The 14,150-nt window shown below is 46.5% G+C and overlaps 1 protein-coding gene across 3 annotated transcripts in view; it reads right to left on the reverse strand.

The window, feature by feature from the left end:
* SLC46A1 (solute carrier family 46 member 1) overlaps positions 1–14,150 on the reverse strand; it is a 206,214-nt gene that overhangs the window by 111,677 nt on the left and 80,387 nt on the right. The gene's annotated exons all lie outside the window — the stretch shown is intronic.

The raw sequence follows: 14,150 nt of genomic DNA on the forward strand, positions 1-14,150 counted from the left end.
AACTGCCAGGCCAGGTCCTCCATGGACTGGAAACAAACATCCTAGGACCGGTTTCGGGGTTTCACCCCTCTTCAGCCAGGATAGCTTGATTCCAGTGGCATGGAGAGCACGTGACTCATGACTGAGCATACCCGTCCCACTCGGGGTGACAAATGGAAAAAGAACTAATGATGGACAGAATGCAGAACAATGTCATACATTCACCCCAGTACAGAGATCTGCGCCTAAATCCATCGTTTTTTTGCTCACCATGCCATTCCAGTTCGGACCCAGCCATATGCAAATCAGTCTTGACCTTGAGCCCAATGGGAACAGTCCAGCCCGAACTGCCAGACCAGGTCCTCCCTGGACTGGAAACAAGCATCCTAGGACTGGTTTCGGAGTTTCACCCCTTTCAGCCAGGATAGCTTGATTCCAGTGGCATGGAGAGCACGGGACTCACGTCTGAGCATACCCGTCCCACTCAGGGTGACAAATGCAAAAATATGTTGGCACTGCTCCAAGTGGCTATAATATTTATGCAGAGTGTGCTTCTTTTAGGATAGAAAGGGACCCCTGCATGACTTTAGTTAGCGTGTGCTCCTGCTTTGTGTTCCCCTTAGCGAGCTTCTGTTGATTTGTTATTTTTGTTTAACCTCAGCACACACGTCAAGCCTGGGTGGGCATGGAGAATTCCCCTGTAACTTGAGCTGTGACTAAGAGTGTGGCTCTGCGATTTAGAGCAGCATACCGTGTGCACCCCCTTTTTAGGGTCGAGCCTGCAACAGTTTGCACTGGTGCACGCGCTTGCTTGCGGGGCACTATTGGTTTCAATTAAAGGGCTTCAACCCCACCCGTTGCTTTCCATTTGTTGGATTCAGTTTCTCTCTTCTTTGCTGTCTCCTAATTGGACAGCGTTGCCCAAACGTAATTTCCTTTAGTCCCTGTGTAGCAGGGGTTAAGCACAGATTAATTCAATTTAATCAATGTCCGTCCGCTGTTCCCCATGTGATTGAGGTACTATTTCTTCCTCCACTTTTCAAACGCCCTGCAATGTATGGTACTTTGTCCCTCCTCCCCCACACCCCCTCCTGTTATTTACTCTATGCCCTCTCAGCCCACTGTTCGTAATTGTTGTTTTTGTTCCCTCTGTCGGCGCTCAAGGGCAAAATTAAAGTTTGTTGCCTTCATTTTTTGTTGCCTTCAGGTTAAACGCGTACAGTCGGCAGTCTCACATTTTGACAAAGAGCCAAGGAGATTTACTCATAAAGAATTTTAGCTTCTTGCTGGATGCAAATTATGACTTTAACGTTGAGGGAATCGATTTTACATGAATGAAAGAAAACCCACTAAACTGGACACACGTTTGTGGCGTTAAGAATAGGAAATGTACACTTTATGCAACCTCCTGAGTTATGGATATAGTTTGGGTAGTTAGGCATGCAGATTCAATTTCTCAGAAACAACATATATATTTGTGGTCCTCTGCATAGCTGCAACTGCCAGCACTTCCAGAATCTTGAGAATCTTTGTTTCGAGCGTGCTTTGGTTGAGGGTGCTTTTTTTTGTTTTGTTTTTATCTGGCTCAACGAATCGATCCGTTATACTTTGAAAACTTTACTCAAATCTCTTTCCTACACTATTCAGATCTGAGCAGAAGGCATGCCTAAATATCGCAAGTGCTACAAGTACACACAAATGGTACCCAGTCACTATACAATGTGGGCTGCCCGACGTCCATGAAGGGGACCCTCCTAAGAGGGCCACCCCTTTAGTGCCACAAGATGGCACACAGGACAGCCCAGCGTCGCGAGACCCCTTTGGGGTCCCGCTAGTCATTTCTGGCCCAGGTGGGGGAAGGGGAAAGGTATAAGTTCCTCCCCCGCCCACCTAGCGGCCTCTTTCTCCTCGCTCCTGACGCCATTCCCTCCCTACCGCTTACCCGGCGTAATCAGGGTGGTGGGGTAAAAATTTCTAATCTGTTGTTTTGTGTTGCAGGCGGAGTTACAGGGTGATCCAGAGGCGGAAAGGTACTCAGGGGTACCCTCTTCATGAGCACAAAGGGTGCTGAGGCCGAATATCCCCAGGAAGTCTTCGCGGTGGACCCTGAGGTGCGATGGCGCCCCATCTGTCCTACGGGCAGTTGGAAACCTGTACAACCGTGGGTCGCTTGAACGTTCCGCCCCTCGTACGGGGGGGCATGAGTAATGGGGTGGACCCTGACGGTTCACCGGAGGTGGGAGGGGCTATCCCCTCACCATAACCGCTAAGCACCGATTGGCTAAGGCCACGATGCAAGTTGGCCCATCAGGTGGTAGTCCGCGAGGGGCTGCTTGCCTTTGGATCGCCTGTAAGATAACCCACCATGTTGGCATAGTTGGTATGCTAATAAACCTGCAGCAATTTTCTCCATGAAAAAAGTGTCTTGTCTGTTTATTTATCCGGTATGATGCTGCATGACGGGTGGTGAGTGTTGTTGATATTGGCACTAATACTGGTAGCATACTATAACATCCTTTTTAAGAATCTTCTGCGTGACCAAAGCCCAGAAGTGCTCTCTTTGTTCACGTTTTAGTTCTGCAAACTCTGCGGTCACTAGGACTGTCGGGGCACCGGTAGCTGGCCTTAGATGGGTTTTTACTGAATCTACTAAAAATCCGCCTCCTATACACTATAACTCAATTCTGCTTGAGAGTGTACTCAAGCAGAATTGAGTTATAGTCATGGCTAGTGCAATTATGTGATTCTGTTGCTCCAACATATTCCACATAAAAAATGGATTGGCTTCAATTGCCACATAATCCTTCATCTGCATATGCAGATTTTTACCAAAAAATGTTTCTAGTTCAGATGGATAGGAACTAAGTTTACTAAAAACGCTACTGCGCGTTTGTGAAGGCTCTTTGCAAAGGTTAAGTGGCCATTTTTCAGATGCCGATTGTTGTTTTTATCTCTTAAACGGATACTAAAGAGATGAAGCCTTACATTAGCAAAGCCAATAGCTCTCACATGTACGAGATCTATTGGCTTTGCCAATGCTTGCTTAGCAGTGTCAACATGCTAGGCGTGCAAAATGCCTCTATCTACAAAACCGAAGGACTCAGACGTTATCGGAGAACACTTGACACTTTCCTAAGAACTCACTAACAATGACATGCGATTATCTGGAGACATAAATCTCTGTGCCAGTGTTTACACAGACTCCATTAAAGTTCAGCGACTTATGCATGCACATACGCAGGAATTCCACATATCACACAAGTTGTAACCTCTTGTTATTGATGCGCTCTAATGACAAACACCGCAATTACCCATGTCAACAATACTTTGTTTTTTTTCTACCGCAGCGGGCGGTAGGGTGAGTGGTCTCTGCAGGAATTCAAACCCATGACTTTCGAGTTACACTCGCGGATATATACCTTTCTAGTTTTGTAACTTTTTTTCAGAGTGGGGGAATTGGCTTTTGGGTGAATTATTTGGCTTTGGGCACACTGAAATGCAGATCGTCTATAGGCGCTTGGTTGGAGTTGAGTGTGTTTCAATGCTGTTTATTGGTAATGCTAGCACTGTCCTGTGGCCCAATAGCAATTCTGAAAGTTTCTGAAAGCACCATCATATGAGCTGCCACTACTGACTCCAATGTAACAGCAGTCTCCTTAGAGAGGCCAAGAGTTGAATGAGCACGAGGTGGGTCTGATGTTTACCCCAGAGCCAGTGCTACCAGGCAGGAGGCTATGGGTAAGGGGGAAGGTTCCACACTGTTGAAACCTGTAATTAGCCATTCACCTGTAAGCAGTTCAGTGGGACACCAGATAATGTTATTTATGCCCTTCTGCAGTTGAGGGAATAAACAGACAACTTTTTTGTTTCATGAGTTTCACAACTCCAAACTCACCAACAGTGCCAGACGATGTGCGGAATGGGTTGAGCTCTGTCCTGGGGTTTATACACAGTTTCTTAAAGTGGGGCTCCTTCTACAGGTATACAGTGGGATGTGCAAAACACACAAGATGATGGACGGAATGCTGCATATTGGCAAAACATTCACCCCCAGTCACAGATCTGGGTTTAATCCATCGTTATTTTTCTCACCATGCCACCCCAGTTCAGGCATGGCCATATGCAAATCAGTCTTGACCCTGTGCCTCATGGGAATAGTCCAGCCCAAACTGCCAAGCCATGTCTTCCCTGGACCGGAATCAAGCATCCTTGGACCGGTTTAGGGGTTTCACCCCTCTTCTGCCAGGATAGCTTGACTCCAGTGGCGTAGTGAGCACGGGACCCACGTCTGGGCATACCCTTCCCACATAGGGCGTACAGCAAAACACACAAGATGATGGACGGAATGTTGCACATAGGCAAAACATTCACCCCCAGTCACAGATCTGGGTTTAATCCATTGTTATTTTGCTCACCACGCCACCCCAGTTCAGACATGGCCATATGCAAATCAGTCTCGACCCTGTGCCTCATGGGGACAGTCCAGCCCGAACTGCCAAGCCATGTCTTTCCTGGACCGGAATCAAGCATCCTAGGACCGGTTTCGGGGTATCATCCCTCTTCAGCCCGGATAGCTTGACTCCAGTGGCGTAGTGAGCACAGGACCCACGTCTTGGCATACCCTTCCCACATAGGGCGAACAGCAAAACACACAAGATGATGGGCGGAATGGTGCACATTGGCAAAACATTCACCCCCAGTCACAGATCTGGGTTTAATCCATCGTTATTTTGCTCACCACGCCACCCCAGTTCAGACATGGCCATATGCAAATCAGTCTTGACCCTGTGCCTCATGGGAACAGTCCAGCCCGAACTGCCAAGCCATGTCTTCCCTGGACTGGAATGTACGCATCAAGGGCCTCATTTACAAGGCCATTGCGCCCTGTGCATCCCTTTTTTGAATGCCTGTGTGCCTGTCCGTATTTACAAGGCCAGTAAATATGGGCCCCTTTCATGCATTACTCTGCGTGAAAGGGGCGTTCCATTGGTGCTGCTGTGGGTGTTCCCATGCAACATCCATGGAACCTGACACATTCCCAGATTTACCAAATTCTGTAAAGCTGGGAATGCATCAGAATCCTACGCCTCCCTAGGGAGGCATAGGAATGGCACAACAGGGAGAAATAGTTTTATTCCTCTTCGCTTTTTCTCTTTCTATGCGTGCTGCATTCTGTAGCGCACATAGAAAGAGGTAAATGCCATCAATCCCTTCCTGCACAAAAACAATCATCACTGCAATGCAGGCACCCTTGCAACTTGACCCGAGTGCCTGCGCTGGCTCATGACAGCCAATCATGCGCCAGCACAGGGGAAAGCACACTAATGCATCGTATTGTTGTTAATACGATCCATCCCTCTGCTTTTAAAATGACGCAGCTCAGTGCAGTGTTGCAGGGATTCTGCTTATGCACAGAACTATGCACAGGAAACCAGGACCTCAGTGAATTTTGGTGTACCAAAAACTCACCTCAGAACCCAGAACCCCTTATCCGACCAGCATCAGTGTCCCATACGTTATCCGAGTTTTATCTCGGCGGTCCCAATGTATAGACAACCCAGAACAAGCGACTTAGGGTATTCTCAGGAATGGTGGGAATCAGAAATACCGGTTCGTAATTATTCTCATATCAGTCCACAACAGAATAAACAGAGACACGGTAAAGTTTAAAGAGTTTATTTTATAACCTCGTGTCCTAAGATGCAGTACTTTGGCTAACATAAGCAGACAAATGATTAAGATCAAAACCATCAGCATAGTTACAATACCATAGAAAATGAAAGGAGTAATCATAATAAAATGACAGTGGATGACAGCCACCTTCCTTTCGCTAGTAAACTAATATTATTATTATTAGACTAATAAAAAGGTCTCTAGGCTTGAATGGGGAACCCCATACCGTAAAGATCAGCTTAGTGGAATCACATCACAGGATCAGCTTAGACTCTGCTCCTGGGAAAGCTCTTCTTCCGAATGTGTCTAAAGCATGCAGCCTGCAATATTAAAAGTAACCCCGGGCGTAGCACTACGCTTCGCCCACGTAGTGTACGTAGCGCTGCCTGCTTCGCACTTTCCGAAGTAGGCGAAGCAGGGCAGCGCTACGCACACGCCGAGGGCGAAGCGTAGCTGCTTGCCACCCGCCACCCACCTCCCGCCTGCCCTCCTTTTAATAATATAAGCAATGAAAAATAAATTAAAGTAAGTCGACTTACCGTAAGCGCGGCGTCTCCGGGGCTCCCTCTTTCTGTTTCTAATTTCTTCTGGCAAATGCGCATGCACGGACACCCGCGCATGCGCATTTCTCACGAGAAATGCGCATGCGCGGGCGTCCGCGCATGCGCATTTGTCAGAAGAAATTAGAAACGAAGAAGAGGGAGCCCCGGAGACGCCGCGCTTACGGTAAGTCGACTTACTTTAATTTATTTTTCATTGCTTATATTATTTAAAAGAAGGGTGGGCGGGAGGTGGGTGGCACGTAGTGGGGCTACGCGAAGCGCGTAGTGTGCGTAGATTTGGGCACACTACGTGCTGCTTCACGTAGCCCCACTACGCCCACTACGCCCACCCTTAATTAAAAGCACTCGACTTTCAGGTATTTGCAGCTGCGTGCGTGTTATGGCTAAATAGTGGGCCAATCAACCTGAACCCAACAACATGCACCGTCTAGCGACCCAGACTGCTTCTTTACACAATGTTCAGACCAAGGTCGCTGCTCACTGTTAGCGATGTGAACAACAGACAGTTCTCATGTGAAGCAAAGTCGAGCAAGCATTTCTCAATTAATAACATGTAACTACAGTGTCGTGTGCAAAAGCAGTAAAAGCGGCAAGATGGCTTTCTAACATCTAACGCGGTTGTGCTAACTTAGCATTGTACGTATATAGATAGCAGTCTTCACTACAACGCCCCTTGATCGGGCCACTAACCAGTAGGGGCGCACTTTCAAGAACGCAGAGTTCAAGTTCGATATAACGGAACCAAGGGCATAAATTGTGAGTCCATATGAGGTAAGTGAAAAGTTCGAAGAAAAAAAAGGAGAGAAAAAAACCATTTAAAGGGCAAAAAAATATCATCGATGGATTTTCAACGAAATGAAGGGGGAGAAAAGTTAATCCATCAAGGTATAAGCACAATAAGTTGCAACAGCTTCCAAAAGGAAATCATTGGAACGTTCTGCAAAATTATCTGCCATCCAGTTCAGCAAGGGGAAGGAACACACATGTTCCTCGACAACCGGAGCCTCTAGCACCATCCGAGGACAACTGGTGTGTTCTTCAAGATAACTTCTCGCTAAGAATACAGCTGCAGCCGTTCTGATGTCCCAATTCCCTAGGACTCCATGTGCTGTTCCACAGGCCATAATCCTGACGCCAGAACAGTCCAACTCACAAGCCACTAAGGGGCTCATTAACCGATCATAATCCGGGGCAGGAGACACCGAGTTCGACAGGCACAAATCCAGAGCCCATTGGAACAGACAATCTAAGCAATGAAAGACTGGCTGCACACAAGTAAAGTAGGGAAACCGGAAGGACATTCCATAGGCTATGCTTAAAGTCGCCAGTGGTAAAGTGCCATAGTATTCAAGCATCCGGTTACGAAGATGGAGCAGCCATGACATGCTGTCGTGTGACGCAAGTTGTGCATCCATAGCGTAGTACGCAGATCAACAAAAGCACCCCAGCTACGAGGGCGAGAAGCAAAGGGAGACCTCAGAAGACGCTGGAAAAAATAGAATGAAAAAATGCCGGGATCACACCAAAAATAGTTTGAAAGGATGTCACGAGGCCGGAGCCCACAATTAAAAAAAAAATGAGCCAGGCCACTTGTTGACGAGGCATTAAAGATAGTCTGAATCAGGGCCCCAAAATGAAGTGGGAGATCAGTATTCAAAAGCGCTTGCACCTCTGTGCGCGTGTTTTCTACGTGAAGGACAAATGTTTCCCGGGATGAAGTCAACACGACTTCTTTTTGAGACAATAGAGCCCTTATTCTGCTCATCTTTTTGAACTCTGCTTTCAAGGTTGGAATGGAAGGCCAGATGGATACATCGAGCCGTCCATCCGGGGGTGGGAAAAGGACGTTATTGCAGCAGACTTCTCTCTGTGATACAGTCACTATGTAGGGCATTCCCACTAACATCCCACAGCAAACTTCATTATTTAATAGCAAATAACTACCGTTAGCAAGCAGCGTAAAAGACTGTGTTACAACTGGCACCGGGATCCCTTTCAGGATGCAAGCTAAATTAGGAGCGTGCACATTACATGCACCATGCAATTGAATGTGCCTACACACCACAGAGTGATCTGGAGTGGAAGTGCACTCTTCACCTTTTAAGTAAACCTCTTTTCCGTCCCTCACACATCTGTACGTGAATGGGAGTGACCAAACTTAGTGCAGGAAGGCAGTACCCAGTTTTTCATATCTGCCAAGGGCATAATGTTTCATGCACGAACTGAACTTAAACAGGTGGAATGGTAATGTGATCAACCCATGGATAAGCCACACAGCGGAGTTTAATTCGGCAACAGAGAAAGGTAAAGGTTCTAACTTTTCAATGTGCAGCAATGAGTATGTTGCATCCTTCATGGACATGAACTGTTGTTTCGCAGTTAAATTAAAAGGAAGGAACAAAGATGAAGTATTCCTGTAATCCCTAGGGACTTTCCCAGCCTTTAACGTTTGCAACGTCCATGCGAACTGCATAATGGAAAGCAAATGATTTTGACCATGATACAAAACAGACAAATCATCCTGCACAATGTCTACCACAGATGAAACAATATTATCTATGGTATAAATTCTGGAAGACAGGGTGTTAATGCTATTATCTATTACAGCCAATACTTTCTCCATATTGGCTTGATCAATAGCTCGTAATCTGGATGCAGCTTCAATCTGTGATAGCTTCCAAACTTCGTTGTAAACAGCATATACCCATCTTTTGGACCTGCCAACCGCAGGACCCTTAACAAAATCATTCAAATCTATTTTGTCGTTCAATTGTGATAAATGAAGTTTAACAGATGCCAAGGTGGAATGTTGCAGCCAAGACTGGCATAACTTCCCTACTGAGTAGGTAGTTACAGTGTGAGAAGATTCAAAACGGGGGTCCACACGAACTTGTGTATACCCCGGCGCTAAATCCAGAAACCGATGTTGACAGGAATCTGAGCTCGTTTGCCATACTAACCACCCTTCCGGATTCAATTCAGAAATATTGAAGGATGTGTTGGAAATGTAGGACTGCAACGTAGCAAGGGACAGATCCGTATGATTATCCAAATTAGGATAAGCACCCAGACCCGGAGCGGAGGGAGAATTTAATTTTTTAGAAGTAGCCAATCCAAAACAGGTGGTCTGAAAAATTGACGAATTCAAAAATAACATGTGGTTCGGGATGAGGCAGGCACGATGCAAAGCTTCTGTTCCCTGTACCTGCCACAGTTTAGAACCACAAACCGATTTAAGATCGATAGTAGCTTTCCACAGATCATAGCCTCCGATTGCCAACTCGTCCATAATACAACAATTTGGTGTGTGTCAGTCTAACTTTAGAAGCAGACTCAGCCACAACCTTAAAATAAAAGGAGGCCGGATTCGACACACTAAAATCAGAAAAATATGTGAATTTGTCCACTAACGTGGTGGAGCTGCCCAGCCTAGGGGCTGGACAGTGTTTCCATTGTGTATAATTTCCAAAATTTCTAAACGTATTTGCTTTGTGTAGGAAATGCGTGCCATAATGTTGATAGCAGACTTGCTCATCATAATTAGCAGTATCTAAATACAAATCTTCAGCATGAAATGCAGCATAATTTTTCAAATCAGAAAACAGTGATTCTATTGCTTGTACATCCCAATCATCCGAGTGGATGTTCTGCTTAACTACATCACCCATAGAAACACAAAATACATTTGGCACATTGATTACTTCAGTGGGACCATGAATTTGAAATTTTACAGCATCCCAAGCAATCCCATCCAGTACAGGCCAGGCAGTAATGTTCACAAAAGTCTGGTCCCTTTTCATAATATGTGATGAGGAGTGGGGGGCCAAAGTTCCATCAATTAGTCTAATTGTAGATCTTTCTTTCAGGTAGTGTCCATTTATAAGTCTAAAAAACACTACCACAAAGCCAATGGACATAAACAAAAAAATACATATGAGCACCAGCCAAATGTAAGTCCAAGGGGGAATAAAAAAATGTCTTTTGAACTAGGCAACAAAAATCGAAACTTTTGATGGGGCAATGGAAGTCATTGAATTAGTGTCAAAAGAGTAGCGTGACTGGGTAACTGTGGTGGATTGTAAAACAGGCAACGGGACATCCGCAGGATAAGCATACTCAATATCTTCAGGTAGACCACCAGGTGTCGGTGGCAATAAAGGACCAGTAACTGTATGCATCTCGACGGCAACATCAGGCAAGGTGTTAGAAGCTGGGGCCACAACAGAATTTCTCAGCATCGAAGGGCAAGAAACCGCTGGTGTCATACTATGAAGAATCGGCCACTCGCTGTAGCTTGACATTGTCAATAGAGATGTACCTGTTATCCTTGCGACCAGGAAGTGGAGGTAAAATGACTGTACGTGTACCCTGTACTCCAAGCACCGGAACTGGTGCACGATAAGAGGGGCCGAACTCCTTCTTGTTCTCCACCTTCTCACGGACCAGATCACCAACTCGAGGTAGCCAGCCGACTACCGGAATCTGAAGCGCAGCATCAGATGTGGAGGGTACGTGTTCCTTCGCTAGACTGTCTCTGGCTTCTTGAAGATTCTGCAATACAGCACAGTGATCATCTACGTCAAAGGGTGCTGCCGACGCCGCCATGTCTAGACCATCAAGGTCCGGGACAAACATTCGTATGCCAAAGAGCATCATGTATGGGGTCCGCCCACCCAGAGACCTTCTAGGGAGATTATTAAGTGCACGTTGCACGTCATACAAGTGGGCTAGCCAGTTCCGGCCAGTACCTTAAACCCTGGCTTTCAAAGATTGCTTTAAGTCACGGTTCATTCGCTCCACCACACTATTACCTTCAGGTCGGTATGGAGACGAAAATTTGACTTGGACCCCCAAATTTCTCATGGCTTCTTTGTACGCCTTAGAGGCAAACGCAGGGCCCTGATCAGAATGAAAGGTACCACATGCAAAACTTCCAACAAAGACACGCAAATCCTTGATGACAGTACGGGCATCAGCACTCCTTTGTGGCCACACCCACAGAAAACGTGTGCATGAATCCACTGCAACCAAGATGTATTTGTACGCAGTATCAGTGGTAAATGGACCGCAATGATCTAAATAAACACAACCCAGTGGTTTATTAGATATGTACAACTGAGTTTGTGGTGGGCGCGCCGCAGTTGAAGGTTTTATCTGCTGGCAAATGTCACAATTAAGAACATAAGCGCAAGCTTGTTTATATAAACCGCACCACCAGTAACATTGTTGTAACAGAGATACAGTAGCTGCAACACCGGCATGCGCGGACTCCATGCCCTCGTGAGCCGCTAATATCAAAGATGGTCTGCAGTCCGCGTTGGGAATCAATCTGTCACCAACGTCATTAATCCTCACTAATGGGACGTTATCAGGACTTAAGCGATAATGGTAACAAGAAGGGAAACCTCTAGGATATTTTGTTCCCTTCTCTGTAGCAGCAATAGCTGCCAAGATGTCATCATTGATCTTACTTTGTGATCTTGTAACTGCTGCTACTAAGTATGTCGCCACTGCTGTTTTTGCTGCCTCGTCAGCCAGGCTGTTGCCGACAGCATGGACACCAACTCGTTGGTGACCAAGAGTGTGAATAACATTCACGAGAGGCAGATGTTTTTTACGTTCTGCCACTCGAACCCAAAGCGTTTTATGCTTAATTGTGCTACCTTTGGAATCACGGTAGTCATTTTGAGACCAAAAATGTAGATTGTCGTTGTAAGATTGAACACAATAGAACGAGTCACTCACTATAAGTGTAGTGACTCGAGGATCAGCAAACTCCAGTGCAAGCACCAGAGCATGAAGCTACGCCAACTGTGCGGTACAATCACCCAATGACTGCGTATGCACGACATCAGATTGGAATTCACCATTCACGAAAGTACCGACCACAATTGCGCAGGCCGCTGAATAGGCATGCTTCGATCCAGTAGCCGGTTGCGCAGAACCGTCAGTGTAAATGACACAATGGTAATCCTCGAGCGGGCGCAAGGACAGAGGAGCTGGATGAACGAATTCATACTGTAAGAACTCCTGAGTCTGTAGAGCCGCGTCAAAGATATATGTGACGTCGGGCGATGTCAAGGAAGTGGCCCATTGTATCCACCGTGGATGCAAAGCTTTAGAATTTGGTACACTTGCTTTCGTCACCGCCTCAAGGGCAGGATATGGTGTTACCACCAATATGCGTTTTCCTTGCGATAGCGCTCGTTCTTTTAGAATCGCCATCTGCACTGCCGTCAGAACTTTCTCTACAGCGGAAAATCGCAGTTCAGCCGAAGTGTACAGGTGTGATTTGTAGGCAATGGGGACGGTGTCGCCCTCATTGAACGTTAAGTATGTGAAACCCACTGCGCCCGGCACAATTCTTATGACCAGGTTAGTGTGGTTATCACGCGTCAGTATTTTGAAGCAAGAAGGTCAGCTTGCAATGATTGCAATATAGCTGAATGCTCCGGCAGCCAACATGATTTGGAAAAAGTAGGTTGTACCAAGGCATAAAGCAGCTTGATACGCTGGGCATAATCAGGAATGTACGTTCAACCGAAATTCAGAAAGCCCAGCAGAGATTGTAATTTCTTCAGTGTCGTAGGAGCACGTAGGCATGCGCATTTCTCTAGGAAGTGCGGAGCCAATCTTCGACCTTCATTGTTGAGTTCGTATCCCAAAAACAACACTGTATATTCCGCAATGTGAGACTTCGCAAAGTTGAATTTGTAACCGAAGTCTGCAAACAAAACAATAATGCGATCAACGCGACACAGATGCGGCCACAACTCGTCATCTGTGAGATAAACATCATCCACATACGAGTACGCATCAGGGTCTATGCTCTCTAACAGAGAGACTACACGAGCGGTGAAGACACCAGGGCTGTTTTTATAGCCCATTGTTTTTGTTTGCCACCCAAGGTAAATGCCGTCCACTCACTACTAAGAGAAGACAGGTTATGCCTGTAAAAGCCACTGGAAATGTCAAGTGTCGTTTTCTCACGAGACTATCAACGAGAGCCGAACTGTGGGTATTTTGTACTGCGCATGTCCGGCAATGAGAGTTCAAATGCCGGTAATCCAAAACCAGGCGGTACGACCCATCAGGCTTCGTCACAGTGAATAAAGGATTATTCATTGGTGACACACATGTTTCAATTACACCTTTGATATTCCAATTGTTCAAGGATAGCCGCGACGTGAGGTCTTGCTTCACGATGCATGGGATATTGGGGTTGTGGCTGGGGCGTGGACCGCAACGGAATCTCATGGCTGGGAGACAATTTATCCCAGCCTACCTGATTACGATACAAAGCAGGTGCAAGCACCAGAGCCCACTCCTCCGCGAACTTCTTAGCTTGGTCCTTTGGCACTGTGTGCACAAAGGACGGGAGGATCATCTCTTCCCCTCTAGGAGCATCTAAAATGAAAGCCGGGGGCCAATCAGCCGCTGCCAATAGAATATCGTAGGAAGAGGTCAGATTATCCCAAAAAATCCCTTGAATCGTGCGTTGTATGTCACCTTCAATCAAAAGGACTATATTATACAGTCTATCAGGGGGAGCCACTCTAGTGTCAGCAGTTTCTACAGTTATGAACGTATCAGTTGCTGTCGCCACCAGATATGGACGCAGTGCTTGTCGCACTACTGTAACTTCCGCCGCGCTGTCGAGCAGCGTTAGTGCCCATGTCAGGTTCTGAAGCTGCGTCCGCACCATCTGTGGCATACCTCGCTGTTATAGCAGCAACTTTCTTCTTCTGAAACGAGGGTCATTGACGTGCAGACTCGTCCTGCTTGCCTTTGCCGTCAGCCTGACGGGGTTGCTCACGACTTTGGGCACCCCTTCCTTTCCCATGGTCTCCGCCACTGGATTGTGAAGCCGATGTTTCCTGTGAAGAACGAGGAGAGCGTTGTTCAGAAACCTGAAATCTATCAGGTGACTTAATA

The sequence above is a fragment of the Triturus cristatus genome, chromosome 3_2, assembly GCF_964204655.1.
Source record: "Triturus cristatus chromosome 3_2, aTriCri1.1, whole genome shotgun sequence".
NCBI classification, from domain to species: Eukaryota; Metazoa; Chordata; class Amphibia; order Caudata; family Salamandridae; genus Triturus; species Triturus cristatus.